The sequence below is a fragment of the Terrapene carolina genome, unplaced genomic scaffold (assembly GCF_002925995.2).
Source record: "Terrapene carolina triunguis isolate 2854851 unplaced genomic scaffold, T_m_triunguis-2.0 Scaffold58, whole genome shotgun sequence".
NCBI lineage: Eukaryota > Metazoa > Chordata > Testudines > Emydidae > Terrapene > Terrapene triunguis.
In genome coordinates this window covers 7,820,066-7,839,824 of record NW_020664409.1, presented here as the reverse complement: position 1 = coordinate 7,839,824, position 19,759 = coordinate 7,820,066, and the positions used below count along the sequence as shown (strand labels likewise).

Here is a 19,759-nt window from a genome sequence, read left to right as displayed (position 1 = left end):
AAAGGCAATTAGCTGCTGCTGTGTAGCAATGCAGTACCACGTCTGCCGGCACCCAGATGACATATGGTGACGGTGAGCTGAGCTGAGCGGGCTCCATGCTTGCCATGGTACGTCGTCTGCACAGGTAACCCAGGTAAAAAGGCGCGAATCGATTGTCTGCCGTTGCTCTGACGGAGGGGGAGGGGCCTGACGACATGTACCCAGAACCCCCCGCGACACTGTTTTTGCATCATCAGACATTGGGATCTCAACCCAGAATTCCAATGGGCGGCGGAGACTGCGGGAACTGTGGGATAGCTACCCACAGTGCAACACTCTGGAAGTCGACGCTAGCCTCGGTACTGTGGACACAGTCCGCCGACTTAATGCACTTAGAGCATTTTATGTGGGGACACACACAATTGACTGTATAAAAACGATTTCTATAAAACCGGCTTCTATAAATTCGACCTAATTTCGTAGTGTAGACATACCCTCAGTAACAGACTTAAAGGTGGCAATTTTGCAACAGAAAAGCTTCAAAAACAGACTCCAACGAGAAACTGCTGAATTTGAATTAATATGCAAACTAGAAACCATTAACTTTAGCTTGAATAGAGACTGGGAGTGGCTGGGTCATTACACAAATTGAATCTGTTTCCCCATGTTAAGTATCCTCACACCTTTTTGTCAACTGTCTGAAATAGGTCATCTTGATTATCACTACAAAAGTTTTTTTTTCTCCTGCTGATAATAGCTCACCTTAATTAGCCTCTTAGAGTTGGTATGGCAACTTCCACCTTTTCATGTTCTCTGTATGTATATATATCTTCATACTATATGTTCCAGTCTATGCATCTGATGAAGTGGGCTGTAGCCCATGAAAGCTTATGCTCAAATAAATATGTTAGTCTCAAAGGTACCACAAGTACTCCTGTTCTTTTTGCAGATACAGACGAACACAGCTGCTACTCTGAAACATGACCAGGTATGTCCTGCAAATGAAATGAATCTGAATGGAGGGCCTATAGAAAAGGTCAGCTCAGGGGAGGGTAAACGGCACAGTCACCAGGAGTGCAATTCGCTGAGTGCTCAGTACAGTCAATGTTTTTGTCTGTTTCATTCAATTGCCTGCAGACATTTGCACTTGTCTCTGGGATGTGACAGAGCTTTGTGCTTCACAGCAACACTGAAATGTCTCAACACAACCCATAAGCAAGAAAATATAAAGGCATCCTCAAAGCAGAACAAAGATGGCCTGGAGGTGAATGAATGAATACAGACAAAAAATAGTGGAGGAGTTCATAATAAAAACAAATAAACAAACAACAGAAGCATTCGAGGGGTGCATAGTTGTTGTTTGTCCTGGGGATTTTCTGGCAATGGGGGGTCCTGTTCTTAGAAAGCTGCCTGAGTTTGTTGGAAAAAATAATTTCAAGGAAAAAATAACTTTAAATCCACTAATCGCTCTCAGGAATTTACCTAGCCTCCTGGTGTCTGTTTCCTGACTTAGTTGCCAGTGGCAAGTCTTGATATTAGTGTTTGGAGGGGGGAATAACCACTGGAGTCATACTCTATGGGCTCTAGTCACCCCTCTGGGCACAGAGCAGTGCAAATTACATCATCTGCTACTAATGTCACTTCACATCAAGAATTCACCATGAGGGGAGTACAGATAACATTTGCACTACTGCCCTCCCTCAAGGTTTTTACCCTGTAGGGTTACAGGATAGAAGCTTCAAACTGTGTTCGTAGGAATTCCACAATTAGAGGCTAAAGTTGGTGTAGTCCAGGGGCGAATCTGGCTCTATATTAATATGTCAGAAACATCTATTGCTTGACTTGTCATAACCAGGTAGGTGAGGTAATATCTTTTATTGGACCAACTTCATTGTTATCACAACCAATAATGCATCCCTCTGAATTTCACTATATAAAGCTAAAAAGTATTATCAATAATAATTATTTTCAAACACTCTATTCTGGAATCAATATAAATTTGAAAAAGACATCTGATCCAAACCATAGAAAAGAACAGAAGCTTCTATTTCTCAGATGAAAAGGTAGGAACAACAAATATGATGTCACATTTCATCATCTGATTCACCATAACATATGCAGTCCATGTTCACAGGATTTAATTCTATTTTTATTGGTAAGTATTGATAAAGGTTGATTTCACTGTACGCAAACAAACAGATAAAAAAATATGTCCATTGATAGGTCAAAAATTACAGATAGACAAAGTAAGAAAAATGCTGCTTAAGAAATTAGAGTTTGATTTAAGGATTGTATGTATTTGACATGTGAGGTTAACAATTTGTGGTTTAACCATTATAAAGCTTTGACTTTTTTCATCTCGACATCTGCAGTTATTAAATAATTATTGTCTGAGCTCCGCTGCCCACCCCTCCATTATCTGACTCCCCATAATTTAAAAGATAGGTCATCAATGGCTATTAGCCAAGATGCAACCCCATGCTTCAGGTGTCCCTAAACGTCCAACTGCCAGGAGCTGAGACTGGACAACAGGAGATGGATTATTTGAAATTGCCCTTTTCTGTTCATTCCCTCTGAAGCATCTGGCGCTGGCCACTGTCAGAGATGGGATACTGGCTAGATGGACCATTGGTCTGACCCAGTATGGTCATTCTTATGTTCTAATTTCCTGCAACCGTGAAAATTTAAATCAATACAAATTGAAAAAAAGCTAAAAATAAACATCAATATTCATTGAAATTATAAAAAATAAAATCAATATACCTTATATACTCGTTCATAAGCCGAATTTTTTTAGTAAAAAAGGGTAGCACCAGAGAAGGGGGTCGGCTTATGAACGGGTATAGAGAGGGAGAGGTGGAACACAGCCCCTCCCCCCCAACAGAGGGAGCAAGGAGAGGCAGCACAGCCAGCAGAGACAGAAGGGAAGAGGCGGGGCCAGAGTCTCTCCGCTTCTGGCCACACTGCTCTCCCCCCAGCCTCCGAAGCAGCTGCAGTTCCGAGACTGACAGGCTGCAGCTGTGCTGCTTGGCCCCGCCCCCCAGAGCAGGCATGGCCGCACCGGCCCAGCCCACTGGAACATGCTGCGGCTGCGCCACCCGGTCTGGCCTGCCGAAGCAGGCTGCGGCCGCGCTGCCCAGCCTGCCGGAGCAGCTCCAGCCAGGCCAGAGACATCCTCCCCTGGCCCTCCCCAGATAAGGTGGGAAGGGATGGGATGGGGAGAGTGTGGGGATCCCAGGCTAGGGTGGGGTCATGTGGGGGGTGGTCACAGGGGTTACTCCCCTGACCCCCAGCTTCTCCCTCCAAAAAAATTTCTCCACCAGTTGCTGTCCCCGCTCATTAGGGTAAGCAGCTGGTGTGCCAGGACACTTTGTTTACTTAGGTTTACCTCCATGCCTGCGGACGCTCGAGGTAAACAAACCATCTCGGCCCCCCAGCAGTTTATCCTGATGGCCCGGGAGCCAAAGTTTGCTGACCCCTGAATTATAGGGTCGGCTTATGAATGTGTCATAAAAATTTTCCATTTTTACTTATCCATCTTCAGGGGGGTCGGCTTATAAACGAACCGGCTTATGATCGAGTATATATGGCGATATTCCATTTTTAAAGACTATATGAGCATATTACGTTAATAGTCAAGTATTTATTTATCAGTTCAAATCCTGGGTTTGGATATGCACATGGATATCAACAGAAAGTGGAATAATCAGTGTTTTGAAAGAGCTATACAGATGAACACACTCAACTGAGGGGTCCTCAACTCCTAAAAATTGTACATTAGAATAATTAAAGATCCACCCCAAATAATGTGTTTGACTTCACATGAGCAACCTTAATCATACATCCCAAATGTTCAGAGTCTGCTATCGCGAACCAGAACCTTCAGACTCCAAATTTCTTGAGTGTATCGTATTCCATATGCATCATGAAATAAAAAATTGACAAAAAGTCTCCTCAAATGCATTGTCAATAGGGAGTTGCCTCCAGACATGTGATTTTATACATCTTTCCACTACATCAGAGATCCAAATGAAACCTCCAGCACTTAGGGATATCATGGAGAACTGTGAAAACCTTCTGCCTTGATGCTGAATGCATAAATGGATTATACTCATGTATATAAGTCATTTGTCCATCTTTTACATTCAATGTCCAAAAACAGGACCTAAGTCAGCCCTTGTATATGCAAACATTATTCCACTAAAGTCAGTAGAGCTGTACGTGTTTACCCAGGGTTGCAGTTAAAGGGTGTCAAGAAAGGGGAACAAGGAAACAGGAGAAATGAGGCTCCAGGAACTGTTAACTACACAGAAAGTGGTAGTCATGTTTTTTTCAGCATGGTCTTCACTATGAGGAGAAGCTGGACTCTATTTTTGGCAGAGATGCCACCACTAAATCATGGTATTTTGTGGACACAACCAAGGACACCTCCATAGATGCCGACCAGGACCGAGCCAAAGAAGGTTGATCCTGAAACCCAGGATCTTGTAGACCTGCACAACTTACTGAAGTCTGAGGCAGACACAGTGCTGGAGACCCCAAAGTCTCCCGAATCACAGGCAGAGGACCAAACAGTGGAGGGGACTTCTTCCAGGAGGTATTATTTGTTACCTTAAAACTGTGGGAGGGGAAAATGAACAACACAGTTCTGAGTATCGTCAGGGCACCGCCATGTTGGTCTGCCCTCCCTTCACCTCCTCTGCTTTTAATACTCCACACCTTTGCTTAAAATGGCAGCTGTGCTGGACAGTTTAAATATATCAGTCCCATTTAGGTCTACCTCCAGCTGAAAAGTGCCACGTGCCACTCATAACCCCTCTACCATAGTGCTTATTGCTTCTTTTCCTGCCGGTCGACCACGTGGCCCAAGCCTCCCCCTGTTCAAAATGGTGGAACCATATGGGTTAAACATTAGATGGATTGAATGGAAGGCACATTTAGTGTAGCAGTAAATAGAGAAAGAAAAAGCTCTAGATATTTTCGGCTCACAGTTGCATTAATGACCTCAGCTTTGAGCCAATCCAGTTATTATGAGGTAAAAAATCACCCATCTCAACTGACAGCAACATTTCAAATAGCAAAGAGATTTTAAAGCATTCACTCTCCCTTTCAAGTTACTGCAGAATTCTATTTATTTTACTGTGCATTTCATGCTAACCCACCAGTGTTAAAACAAGAGAACTTAAGCCAAAGATAGTGTTCTAATTGGGCATGAAGATTGCACAGCAATGCAGCTCTCTTGGCACTACCTGTATAGTTTGTGGTTCCCTTCCACTCCTGCACCAGCTCTGGGGGCCACCCTGGCAAATGGAAATGTGGCATATCTTCCCAATTTGCCCATTGCCAATCCTTCTCTGCCTTTTGGGGATGTACTTCAGGATAACATCTTCTGACATAACAATGGCCCACAGAGGAGGACATGCAGTTACTAGCCTGCCTCTGCTGCCCACCCACCATCAACACCCATCCCACTGTCAACCTGAAATTACACATGCAACTAAAGGCCTGTTTCTGCTGGTCACCCTTCCTCCTCCCACCCATCAGCCACCTGTAGCCTGCTCATGGAATTATTAACAATCCATTCAGGTGCCCCAATGCCTGCCTCCATCCCACCACAGATCCAGAGTTCCTCTACAAACAGGGAAGAGCTTTAGAAAGTGTCTTACCATCTCCAGGCTCACCCAAGACTGGGAAGAGCCTATGAGAATGACATTCCAAAAATCAAGGAAAAAACATTGTTGGCACAAAGACTAGAATTTGGACAATAACTACTTTTTCTTTTTCTCTTCCTCTCCCCTTATCCCCCATAGCACCTGACACATTTCAGCAAACATGGACAGGTGTGCTAATACTGAGTGAAAGCCTGTCCAATCTATGCAAGAGGAAAAGGAAGTCAAGAGATGAAGTGTTTACCAACCTAGCATCCACAATCCAGAAGTGGGATAAAAAGATCAGGGAGAGGAGAGTAAGTTTCATTAAGCCTGATAAAGAGGAGTGAGAGAAGGCCAGGACATGTTAGGAACACCTGCTGGGGATGATGGAGAACCCTACTGGGATGGAGAACACAGTAGCACCATGTTCAAGGATAGTGCCACATCCTAGGTGTCTCCTGATTCCCTCTTCCTCTGGTAACTCTGCTCACTGGGATCCCCTTTCACTTTACCACCTCCAAGGAAAAGAGCCTTTCCTCCTCATTCCATGCTGCAAGGCAACAAGGAGAACAACATATGCTGGGAGAACCTCTTATCCCCCCACATCCACAAAGGAAAGGCCCTTCTACCACCATTTCATACCACAAGATGTAGAGAACATTTTGGACCTTCCCAGGTGCACAAATCTGTGACCTCAAAAGCACATGTTTCAGAGTTCTTAGGACTCTCTCTCTCCTTTTTTCATTTTTGCACGGGTTTTTTTATTATTTTGCATCATGTTATGTTTGTGAATTGTAAAAACCTTTATTGAACATTGTTCAGCTTGGTGTCATTTTTATTTATTTAAAAGTCATTGAAAATGTCATTACTTTCATACTTTGCACAGTGTACTGAAATCCCCATCTGGACTCTACTAAAACCCTTCCACCACTATATATAAAATGTCAAGACATGCACTAATCAGGCATATACATTCTTCAATAGTTTGCTCCTCAAAGTAGGACCCTAATACATCCCTGAACCTGTGTCCCTGACGAATTGTGGTGTTTCGTAAAGGCCACCTCTCTGGGTGTTCAAAACATTCAGCCTGTCTGCCCACTTCCTCCTCCCACCCATCAGCAAGGCTCTCTTCCTCGCTCTCACATAGCTGCTTACTGTGTTTTGCGCAACCTAACATACAAGGCAGGTATTGTTCATCAGTCTTCAGTCTTGACATCAGGCACCTCCATCTCCCAGAATGACAGGAAGAAGAGCAACACCCTCAATGTCCATAGTGATCCTCGGAGAAAGAATTCCATTTTTCATTGCAGAAAACAGTCCACAGTTTCTAAAGATCCTGGCATCAAGAACCTTTCCAGACTATCCCATATTAGTATTGGTGAACCTTCCATGGTGATCAGCCAGGCCTTGCAGCACCCTACAGAAATAGCCCTTTCTGTTGATGAACCCTGAGCCTGGTGGGGGAGCAAAGAAAAGGCATGTGGGGGTCACACCAAGGGCTCCACTGCAATTCAGGAACCCCAACAATGCAAATCCATCAATAATATTCTATTCATTGTCATGACTTCTGAGCCAGGGAGACAGCACCTTCTTGATAGCAAAGTGCACACCTCCATTACAACAACCCCAATGGTTGAGCTACCAACACCAAACTGGTTAGACACTAGCTTCTACTAGCAAGCTTCCAGATTGCAAAGGCCACACACTTCTCTACATTGAGGGGAGCTCTCATGTAATTGTTCCACCACTGCAGTTCCAGGGCAAGCTCTGCACAAATTTCTAGGAAAGTTGCTTTTGACAGCGTAGTTCTGATGCGGATCATCCCAGGTCTGCAGCACTACCGTGTCCCACCGGTCACTGCTAGTTGTCTGAAACCAAAAGCAATGGTCCAAAGAGTGAAGCTGCTCCAGGAAAAGTTCACGCAAAAGTGTCTGCTTAATTTCAGCCACCACCTTCTCAAGTGCTGTATCACCCTGGTTCTAAAGTCATTGTATGACTTGATATATATGGCAGCAGCCTTTTTGTATTCAGCACCATAAAGATCAGCACACTCAGCAATGTTTCCTCCATGCTGTGTGGCAGCGCTTTGAAAATGTTGCTGGCTTGTAACAATAAGGATGCTGAGCTGAAACAAGAGTAATCACGGGAACTATTTACTTTGACCCCAAGTCCCATAATTCCAGTCCGGTGCATTCCAGTAGGTAACCCATACAGCCTAGCTGCAGAGCAATGCACCATGGAATGACTGCCCAGAATGCTGAGCACTTAATCTGAAACAACACAGAGCTTTGTGGCTGCAATGATCACCAAGAGAAGTAGCTTAACCAGGGATAACTATGTGGTGTGGGTGCACTGCTCATACAACACAGATTCACAGAACCTGCAACAGCTTTCAAGGGTAGACATGCTCTGACCTACTTAAAGTTAAATAAGTGCTTTACTGAATGGGGGCCTCAAAAAAGACAATTGACACTACAGATTGAAGGTCTGATTTAAACTGTAAACTATTGCATTCAGACTGATTTAGCATCTTAAATCTGTGCCTTGGGAATACAGCAAGCATTGATACATAACAGCTCCTTTTCTGGATCCTGTAAAATGCCACTAAGACCGTAGTAATATTTAAAAAAAAAAAGGAGGGGGAAAGAATTCGTTCTAAACCTCTTATTATGCAGTGCTAGGAAATCAAAGCTAGCAGATCTGTAATCTCTTTCATGACGGGTCTTTTGCTCTGTAAAAATTTTATTTTAAGAAAAGATGTTTAAAGATCAAGGAGCTTGCAAAAACACGCTGTCTGGTATAAAATAATAAACAAAAGCAATTTATCTCATTTGTTTCCATTGGGAATGGTTGAAAAATTAAGCACTTCAGCTGCTGTTCAAGAGGCACTAGATATACAAGTATTTTCATTTCGTGCTGGCAACCAGAAATAAATAAAATACTTTAAAAAGAATGCAGTGGGTGGGAACGCTCTGACACTGAAAGTGTTTTGAATTAGTTCACTCACGGTCTGTTACATTAACTAGCTTCCTGCTAGGTATAAAATATAAAATCAATATTAGATAGATAGATAGATAGATAATCAATTCTTCTATTGTTCTATTAGCATTTTAGGATACCTGAAGCATACATTTTAACAGCTTCCTAGTTTCAGAGCCATTGTGAACAAATAGATATCATCACCATCATCATGGCAAATCCCAATGGGATGTGGCCTCCTTGCAAACAAGTAGATATACTTTAATTAAAATGGAAGAGTAATACAGTATTTATCCAAATCATGGTGTTGCTGCAGTGTTTGTGGGCATAACTGTAGAGTACTATAGCATTTCTATAAAGGTGTCCATAACATCGGACATTTTAGAACACTGATTCTTCATAGTAACTTGTAACAACTCCTTATCATTTCAAGACCAACTTAGAGAAGGGGATAATTGATCTTGACTGAACATAATGAATCAAATTCAGCATTCATAGAACAGATGCAACCACATGGGTACCAATTAATGTTCATTATAATGATGGGGAGGGTGTCTTTTATTATACCTGCCACTAGGAATCAGAGGGAAAACCTAGGCAGTTGGGTTTTATTGTTCCTATTTTTATTTAAGATTTTAAAAACTAATCAGTAGCCTATCATTAAAAGAGAGTTGCCGCTATGCAATTGAGAGAGAAAGCTAAGAGAAGCTCCTCCAGATCACTGCCCCACAGCGTCGGTAATTGGCCAGAAGAAAATGAGGCTTCTTTTTATTACTAAACTGAATTGCATATCTGGGAAATGGTCTTTATGACATCTCCCTACTGGACAGTCACCAAACAGCATTCTTCACAGATTTTTAAGCCCAGAAGAGAGCATTACAATCATCTCATCCAACACAAAGGCCATTGCATTTCATCCAGTAATTCCTGAATGGAGACCAATAACCTTGTGGTTGATTTAAAGCAGTTGTTTTCAAACTGTGGGTCACGACCCGGTACTGGGTCTCGGAATGGAAGGCACTGGGTCGTGGTGGCTCTGGTCTGCACCGCTGACCGGGCCGTTAAAAGTCCCATCAGCAGTGCTGCCCAGCTAAGGCAGGCTAGTTCCTACCTGTTCTGACACCGCGCTGAGCCCCGGAAGCGGCCAGCAGCAGGTCCGGCTCCTAGGCAGGGGGGCCACGGGGCTCTGCGTGCTGCGCCCGACCCAAGCACTGGCTCTGCACTCCCATTAGCCAGGAACCAGCCAATGGGAGCTGGGGGAGGGGGCAGTGCCTGCAGGCCAGAGCCATGCGGAGCCACTTGTGCGCCTCCACCTAGAAGCCAGATCTGCTGCTGGCTGCTTCCGGGGCGCAGCGCAGTCCGCGATGCCAGGAGAGGCAGGAAGGCTTGCCTTAGCAACCCTGCTGAGCCGCTGACTGGGAGCCGCCCGAGGTAAGCCCGTGCCCCAATCCCCTGCCCCAGCCATGAGACCCCCCCCAACCCGGAGCCCTTTCCTGCACCCCAAACCCCTCATCTTTGGCCCCACCCCAGAGCCTGAGCCCCCAGCCCGAGCCCTGACCCCCTCCCACACTCCAACCTCCTACCCCAGCCCAGAGCCCCTTCCCACACCGTGAACCCCTCATTCCTGGCCCCACCCTGCAGGCCTCACTCCTGCACCCCAACCCTCTGCCCCAGCCCTGAGCCCCTCCCACGCCCCAAACCTCTCATCCCCAGCTCTGTTGGGTTGCGGGCATTAGCAATTTTCTTCAACTGGGTCGCCAGAGAAAAAGTTTGAAAACCACTGAACTAGAGCATATCTATATATTCATAATGCACTGCTGTGAAAGCAGCATGTGGCAGGTGTCTATGGGCCCGATCCTACTAACATTGAAATCAATGGTAAAATTCCCAGAGACTTCCGTGGAAATAGGAGCAAGTCCATCATATTTCATGCTATTCCTACTGCCTGTATTTCAGTGACTAAGAAGCAAGGCCAGAAGGATATGCAGCAAACAGGAAAAACTAATATATACACATAACATTTCCAAGTATTTTCTAAATATGAAGTACCAACAAATTCACAATAACAGGAATTCTAAGAATTGCTCATAGGAATATGATTCAAATCTAAAAATTAGAACTAAATGAATCCAGACTGACACCATATAATATTTGTTAATGCCAAACTGGGACTTCCCAAACAATTATTTTAATGTACTCAACAGAGTGTTAAGAACAAAACAAAACAAAAAACTCTTCACTACCCAAAGAATTCACCATTCAGACTTACGTTTTTATAATTAACAAAAGCAAATGATAGTTTTCCATAATATATTAAAATATACCACTCATCATTTTAGACAAAAGGATGCTGTTCAAGGTAATTTAGGAAGTTTTAATTTATTTTTAAACACATTGGATCAAGAGTGCCAAAGTGACTTATGCTATGTCTACACTGCAGTTCAAAACCCACAGTTGACCCATGTCAGCTGACTCAGGCTTGTGGATCTCAGGCTAAGGGGCTGTTTAATTGCAGTGCACACTTTCGGGCCCAGGCTGGAGCCCAAGCTCTGGGACCCTTCCCCCTCACGGGGCGCAGTATTTAATTGAAGTGCAAAAATACCCTTAGACACTTAGGAGCTTAAGTCTTATTGCCATTCAATGAAACTTTGGCTCCTAAGTGCCTAATTCACTTTTGAAAATGGGAGATAGGGATCTAAATCACTTAAGCACTTTTGAAAATGTTATACCAAAAATTTGGGGTAACTCCATTCACCAGAGTGGAATTTGACTGGGAATGAATTTAGCCCATTAAAAGCAGTTGATATTGTAAGCTTTGGCCCTGAGATAGCTACAAAATGATATATTTCTATTAAATGTTTGAACATTTATGGAAACAACCAGTGTCACCCCCCACGATTCTTGTAACTGCTCTTAGGAAATCCTGAAATCTTTCCTCAGTCAATCTCTTACCAATTTCATCAGGAATTTGCCTGAGTAAAAAATAAAGGATGAGAGAGGGGGAGGGATCAGTCCCTTCTATGGTAAAATCTGCAGGAAGGGATAAGAGGAGAAAAATTCAGTAAGGCTCCCCTCACTAAGGCTTCCCTCTCATTGTTCCGTCAGGTGTTTGAGTTGCAGTTTTCTCCCGTTCCCTCCCAGCCTGCCTGTGGAATGAACCATGGGTCCAGACCTCAAACACCATGGATCCTAGGGAGAGGGAAGGAGATGGTTCTGCTAGAGGCATCAATTGTGCATCAATTCTGAGACCCTAGCTTCCTAGCATGGGAACTGGGGTGCTGGAACTACGGGTTCGGGGGTGCTGCCACACTCCCTGGCTTGAAGTGGTTTCCATCATAGACCAGGTTTACAGTTTGGTTCAATGGCTCTCAGCCACTCCCACCATACAAATTGTTCCAGCACACTGGCTTCCTAGGAGCATGGTTCCATCCATCACCCTCCCTCAGCGGTTCTGCCAAAGCAAGGCATCTTTAATCTCTGGCAGGAGCTGCATACGCAGTCCATTGGTGGAAGGACGCTGTGATTCTGAAAAAACACAGAATGTCTAAAGAGAGATGTTAACTGGTAGATTAAATATGCATATCCTATCAGCAATTATTCTTTGGTAAGTCTGATAAATACTGTACTGTTGTACTACGGTAACATTGTAATTTCTTGCCTTTTTTATATACAGTAACTCCTCACTTAAAGTCATTGTTTCATTGTTACGTTGTTGTTCAATTAGAGAACATGCTCGTTTAAAGTTGTGCAATGCTCCCTCATAACGTTGTTTGGCACTGCCTGCTTTGTCCACTGCTTGCAGAAAGAGCAGCCCATTGGAGCTAGTTGGTGGGGGCTTGGAACCAGGGTGGACCGGCAGCCCCCCATCAGCTCCCCACTCCCCTAAGTTCCCTGTGCGGCAGCCACTCAGCAGGCTATCAATTGTCGGCAGTTCAGCTGTCCCTCCCCACACTGCCATGTGCTGCTCCTACCCTCTGCCTTGGAGCTGCTCCAGAGTGCCTCCTGCTTGCAGTGCGGGGGGGGAGGAAAAAAGGGGATCCAATGTCAGAGTGTCCCCCTCCCCCCTGCTCCTGGCCCCCTCTTATTCCATCTCCATAGAGCATGGGGGGGACGTGACAGGGCTCAGGACAGAAGGAGCTTGCTGACAGCAGCTGCTGTCTCAACTTGCTGATCTACTTAAAAAGGCAATATACTTAGAGTGGGGTCAGCATACTTAAAGAGGCAATGCACATCTCTCTCACCCACACACACAGGGTATGTGCCTCTATCTCTGTCTGCCATGCTGTCTCCCCTCCCTCCATTTGTGCTGCCTTCTGCCTTGTAGTGTGTGAGGCTACATTAACAACAATGTGTTAACCCTTGAGGGCTCAGCCAAGTACTAGTTCATCATTTAGCAGCAAGGCATTCCCTGGGAAATATCCCACCCTCTTCCACCCTCTGACTTCACCACCTCAACCAAGCTTCACAATCATCATTGCTGTGTACAGTATTAAATTGTTTGTTTAAACCTTATACTGTGTGCAGATAGATAGATAGATAGATAGATAGATAGATAGAGACTTATCTGGTGAAAAAAATTTCCCTGGAACCTAACCCCAGCATTTACATGAATTCTTATGGGGAAATTGGATTCGCTTAACATCATTTCGCTTAAAGTCGCATTTTTCAGGAACATAACTACAACGTTAAGCGAGGAATTACTGTATTTACTTTTACAGAGCAAGACACACTTTGCTCTGCATTTTATCAACTATACAGAAAGGCCTGACATTTTCCTATCACACTTCATCTAAAGAACTTGACAATGATTAGGAAGCTGGTGTGCTGAGACCATTGCTGAGCATGCAACCAACATTGTCTCATTGTTTCCTTGTGCTCCCCATCTGTGTCTGTATCCAGCTGTTGTCTCCTGTCTTGTACTTAGGTTGTAAGCTCTTTGGGACAGGGACAGTCTTTCTGTTCTGGGTTTGTACAGTGCCTAGCACAATAGGATCCTGGTCCATGATTTGGGCTCCAAGGTGCTACCGCAATGCAAATAAATAACAAATCGTGGGTATACTAGAAACCTAGTATCAAAGGAAAACAGAAAGATGTACGGTAAATATTTGCACATGCTAGGTTCCATCTTTGGAAGCCTCACAGTGTTTGTTAACTACGAGCCAGCTTCTGCAAGCTTTTGTGCACAATGTTTACTTTGCTCATGCAAGTATTCCCATTGGTTTCCATGGGAGAACAAAGTTAAGGGAGCACGCACATTTCAAGGATCCAACCCTAAATCCCCGATCGTCAGAAAGTTGAGCATCCATCTCTTTCCACGGAAACACCTTTCTTTGCAACTGTCTGACTATGACTGGCATTCTGTTAGTGTTATCTTACCCTGTCTTCCTCCATATTGTGGAAATCCACTGTGGAAGGTTCCAGAGTCAGTGGCTAGCGAGGAATACTTTAGCAGAATGGGGCTGTGCTGGGAAGGGTCTGGAAGGGAGTGTAAAGGTAAATGGTCCCCAGGATTTGCTCATTTTGCCCCAGTTTAATCCCCTGCCACTTCTGCAGGGGGTAAACCACATCCTCCCCCCACAATGAGAATGTTTCCAAGTTTCCACAAGTGCAATCTCATGGAGTTTCCCCATCCCCTATTTAGGAGTAACCTGTGTCATTGATGGTCTGTCCCTAAATTTATCATTTTAAAATAGCCTGGGAATTTATTTTGTCCAAAAATGGTTAGCATCTACCCTAATTGTTTCAAAATTTGTATTTTTGTTTTAATGTATACATATAGGGTCTTGGAAACTCCAAAGATAAAGCAATCACATTAAATTAACAGTCTTTTCATGATCTGCAACCATAATTACAAGAACAAAGAATTTTACCCCTTAGCCATGGTGATAGGCACCATATTAAAGCATAAATAGAGACAGCCTCACAGAACAAAATTCAGCCCTGACAAAACTGGGTACAGCTCTTTGGTTTTAAAAGGAGAAGTCATTGCAAACATGTAATAATGCATCATATCATGTCATAAACACAGGGTTTTCAAGCCTCTAAAGTTAGGCACTTGAAGTCATGAAATAATAATCTGTATTACAATAAAAATCACCCACCATCAATATAAAAGCTTCTGTCACCCATCCAGAGAAAGTTCTCTCTTTTATTAATGGCTCATGTCTTGTACTCCTAGATGCTTTCCCCAGTTTATTCTCATTACTAGTGCAGATTGATAAGGGTGCAATTAAATCTGTTGTGAGCTTTTCTACCAGGATTGACTTTCAGTATAAGTAGGAGTGAATGTGGGCATGACAGCTCAATGATTTTTTTTTCCTTGCAAAAGTAATTGTATACTCTGATCATGTCTCCCTCAGACTCAGAGACAGCCTGCAGAACAACTCCCTCTGCCTGGCATGTCAGAGATCCCTCCAGGAAGGAAGTCTACTTAGTTACAGCATCACACTGATGTACTCTAACAAATAGCAGTGTATAAACACACAAAAGTTTGGGTTTTCCAACATGCTCAGCATTGTGGCCCAACTCTGCTCCCACTAAAATCAATAAGAGTTTTACCAATAACTTCAATGGGAGTAGAATTAGAGCAACGCTGAGTTTTTCTGAAAATCCTACCCAATGGGTCTCGATCCTGGAGCCCTCACATAAGTGATCCCACTAACATCATAAGTAAACACTGTGGGATCAGTCCCAAAATCTTATTTGAAAGGCACAGGGAGTCAGAGCAATGCTGAAGTCTATAGTTATGTTTATATAAAAATACAGCCCCTAGATTACAGCATGCTTTGGGGATGTTAACAATTCTATACACAAAACTGTACATGAATGAAAACAGCAAGGATTAGTAGCACACATAGGCTCACAGTACTTTTAAAGAATCACGTCTAAAGCCGGAATTGCTTTCTAATTACAGTGCTTATCTAACCATTTGTTCAGCAGAGGTGGTGGTGGTTTGTTTGTTTGTTTGTTTGTTAAACAGAGGTACAATACAGTCTACCTGCTCCTTCAATAAGCCTAGTCTGTTATCATTAAGAAAATACAATACAATTAAAGAAACTAGAAGTAGAACACTGTGTATTTGCATGTGCAGATACTTATATATTGAGGAAATAATCTAAGCAAAGCTGGAATGGGTATTCAGAAATTTTAATTTAGAATGTAATTGTGTTTGGTCTGAGCCCACATTGCTTAATGAGTTGAAATTTCCACTTTGGGGTGGAATATTCAGAAGCACTCAGGTCTGGTTAACTGTTCCCATTGGTTAACTCTGTTCCCATTGACGTTGATGAGAGTTTTACCTTAGATGAACAGAAGTCTTGCCAGACTAAGGACTGCCGGTCCTTTATGATTTGAGATCATATAGTTTATTATTTTTAACGAGTGTTTTAATGTCTGCCGGCACTGATGCCCACTCTGTTCCCTCTGAACTGAATCCAGTTATCTGAGAGAGAAGTAGAGAGGGAAAACTGAACACTGAATTTTCTTCGTGGATCAGCACAAAATTATTTGGCACAGGCAACTCTGCAAATATTTGTGAAACAGTGGGTAAATTTGCAGTGTATGATGGCCCTCAAGCTTGTACTTCCCTCTGTGTGGTGTGGAGGTTCATAAATCCAGTGCTGGTGCTCAGTTATGCTGCAATAGAAAACATATTTAACCAGTGACACTGGACGCGGCCTGTATATTTTTTTCTTATATGACCTATTCTGTTTTGTTTAGCTTGGTGTTTCCCTTTATTTGCAAAAAGCAGCTTATTTTTAAACTAGGTTCCTAGCCCTACAGGTTTTCCTCACCATAGCAAAGTGCACTGCCCAGTCAGGCTTAGGCAAGCATGGAGCCTGCAAGCACAAGTTGTCCTCATTCCTCAGGGGTTCCTCAATGAGAGGAGGGAGTACTGTGAAAATGGCATCCACTGTCTTGTGAAAGGTAAGGTAGCCTCTGTTTTGATTTGTGCAGGGGAGCCCCTTTGAACGCAGGCCAGCTCCACATCAGAGACGACTCAACATTGTAGATGGATGCCACAAGAACAGGTGAACTAAGTAGGAGCGTGAGGCTGCAATAATGGCTCTAGGTTTCATTATGCTACCAGCTCAGAAGGTATTTATGTATCTGATCTGGATCGTATCTAGACATTATGTAGTTTTAGACATATTTAAGTAAATCTTTATCCCCCACATTCCATTCCCCCTGACCCCAAAAGAACATAAAAGGGGGGAAGTTAAAGCTCTAAGGATGATTGAGGCCTCACTCCACAGGCTTGCTCTTCTAGGCACTCTGTGTTTGGGACTCCCACTGAAATCAATGGCCGTTCCCTCCATGGATACTCACAGGAAGAAGCCACAAGGATTTGTGTTATGGGTATTGCCTGAGGTGTTCTATTGAACTGGGAGTCATGTTTAAAATGATAGCTCTTTCTGTTTCTTTATGAAGTAACTCACTTCTTGCCATGGGACTATTTTGAATGTATTAGGATCATAATAAGGAGAAATTACTTCTCCCAACAGGAGGGAAAACACTGATAAACTGCTCTTTCACTTTTCTAATACTTGTGAGGCACTCAGGCAAGATCCTTAAAGGTATTTAGGCTCCAAACGTCTATAAAATCAATAGACATTGGGAGCCTAAATACCTTTAAGGATCTGGGCCTTATATGCTGTGGCACTGGGTACAATACAAGAACCTTACTAGAGAGAGAACCAACAATAAACAATACCAGTGTTTTATACTTACACCTTTCACCCAGAACATTTCACAGCTGTATATATATATATACACACACACACACACACACACACACACACACACACACACACACACTCATTATATTACTGAAATGCAGCCGTCTCTGCTATGGAGAATGAGTTGTGGGCGAAAACCAGCACACAATATGCTGTTCAACAAGGGGGAGAATAGAAATTTTAGCCACCAGCCAAACTCTAGTCATATAGAAAGTACCATAGACACTTTAACATTCATGCAGAGTAGACAGGGTCTTGTTTTTTAATATCCTACCAATAGTAAACTGCATGGAACAAAATGAGCCTGATTTGTCTCTCACACTGGTTTGACGTTGGTATAATTCCAATTACTTTCATGGAGTAACTCCTCAATTACAACAGTTTTAGGCATTGTCTACATGGGAAAAAAGATTCAGTATAATCCAAGTTGTGAATTAAAATCGCTATAGTTACATCAGTATAACCCCACACACACACTCCCTCCCAGCCTCCACATATGGGCACTCTAATTACAATATAAAAGCGCTTTATTTTTTTGTTTAGCTTATGTCGTTTGCGGGGGTTTAAGGAGGTTAAGCTGTACCAAAAAAAGCCACTGTTACACCGGAATAAGAGTGTCCAGACAGTGGGGGAGGGGGCTATACAGTTTCCTATGTAGGCAAACCCTATGTGAGAGAAGAATCAGGCCAATGTATCTAGCTCAGAAGAGATAAAGGGCTGCACCAACTCAGCCAGATTTTGAAACTTTTGTTTCAAGGTATCTAGATACTCCAAACCTAATGCTTAGACTTCTAAGGCAAGCCAGCCCCAACCAAAGCACTCACCTTCAGCTTGAGAGTTACCTGACAGGTCATGTTACTGCACCTACTCCTGGTAAGTTATTTTGGTACATGTAGGTATTTCAGTCCTAGCCTGTGTCTAGGCTAAATCCATTTCTTCAAAAATATTCAGTGTCTATTTACCAAAAGAATGGCAAGCCATGTTACACTATTTCCTTAATTATAGTTCTTCTAAATATTTAACTACCTATAGTGCTCCCTGGAGGTGGATTTTTGCATTCTACAGTGAAGGGTTTGCTATAAAGGTTATACACACAGTAAGAAGGCAGAATGCCTTCATATTTTTTTTATAATACGGAGCTTTATAATGAGAAGTTAGAGTGCAGCATCCTTATTTTTGAGGTAGCCTTGTACTGAGAAAAGGAGAACACTATATTTTTATATTGGTAAACATACAGTTTTCCTTTCTGTTTAGTGTAAAAAACTTGATCCACATGTATTGTTCATTTAGCATTTACGTGCCTAATCTTGGTCTCCTTCAACTCTGAATGGAATTAGAAGACTACACCAATACTTAGCATTCAGGTCTGTAGTCTGTTTTCCCGGTAGGAGCTACATGATGCTGTGCCATATGGAATGTTTTTAAAACAGCAGGAAATTTGTGCATTTCAAGCCCAGCCTCCCTTCAGTTCATTCAGATGTATGTTTTCAATGTGAAACAAGTTATTGTATGTAAGCTATTGTAGATAAGCCTAAATGATATCATGCAATTTTCTCCACTGCTTTCACATACACAAATACATCCTAATACTGCAGCATTTTCAAACAAACCCATCATGCAGATGCTTTAAAAAGTTACACTGTCAAAACTAATTTCATTCTTTTGTAGCGAACCAAATGCATATTTAATTTTCTATGCTTGTAATAGCCAAGCATCCAAGAATTCTCTTTGCCTCAGATGGTTCTATGCACCATATGGTTACAGATTTCAGTTAAAATCATGCATAAATGTTTTCTAGTTATTTAACCTTTCCCTTTTCTTTCCTCTCTCTTGTTTGAGAAGCATTATATACAGAATCATTTAGACTTTTCAATCTCTCACTGTAAGGAAAAGTAGGTTAAAAAAGAGAGAGCAAGAGAGCTATCTTCCAACATACCTTGCAAGGAGAGTACTGTTCACTCCCAGCTGTTTGACTTTTCAATACCTTCACTCACACTTCAGTGCTCCTAAGATTCATAATATCACAATCACTGTAGATTTACAATTTGAAGCAAAAAACAGATTTCTCTCCCTCACCCTTCCTCTCTTTCTCCGTGCAGCTGACAGCTTTACACTTTGTTAGGACTGTAACAGGACTTGTCTCCCAGCCCTTTCGCCACTCTGATGAATAATCTCCTCCCTGCTATTAAGAGCATGTTGCCATTATATCTTAAAAAGCACGTCAGAGCTTGTATGCAGTAGCTGTGGGAAAGCTGCATTTATTTATACAGGAAGCTTGAGCACAGCACTTCCTACTTCCCATCTGAGTCTCAGTTGAACTGCAGGTGATTACTTTAACCCTGTCAAATTCCAACCAATACATATCCCAACCTTCTTATTTTGACATCTCTGCTATTTGTAATTATAATTCCC

General features: G+C 42.8%; 1 protein-coding gene across 1 annotated transcript in view; it reads right to left on the bottom strand.

Annotated features, from left to right (window-relative positions):
* RNF144B (ring finger protein 144B) overlaps positions 1–19,486 on the bottom strand; it is a 65,672-nt gene extending 46,186 nt beyond the window's left edge. Inside the window, exon 1 of the mRNA XM_024217521.1 lies at positions 19,284–19,486. The gene's annotated coding sequence lies outside the window, so the exon portion shown is untranslated. The remainder of the gene's footprint in view (positions 1–19,283) is intronic.
* Positions 19,487–19,759: the final 273 nt, after the last annotated feature.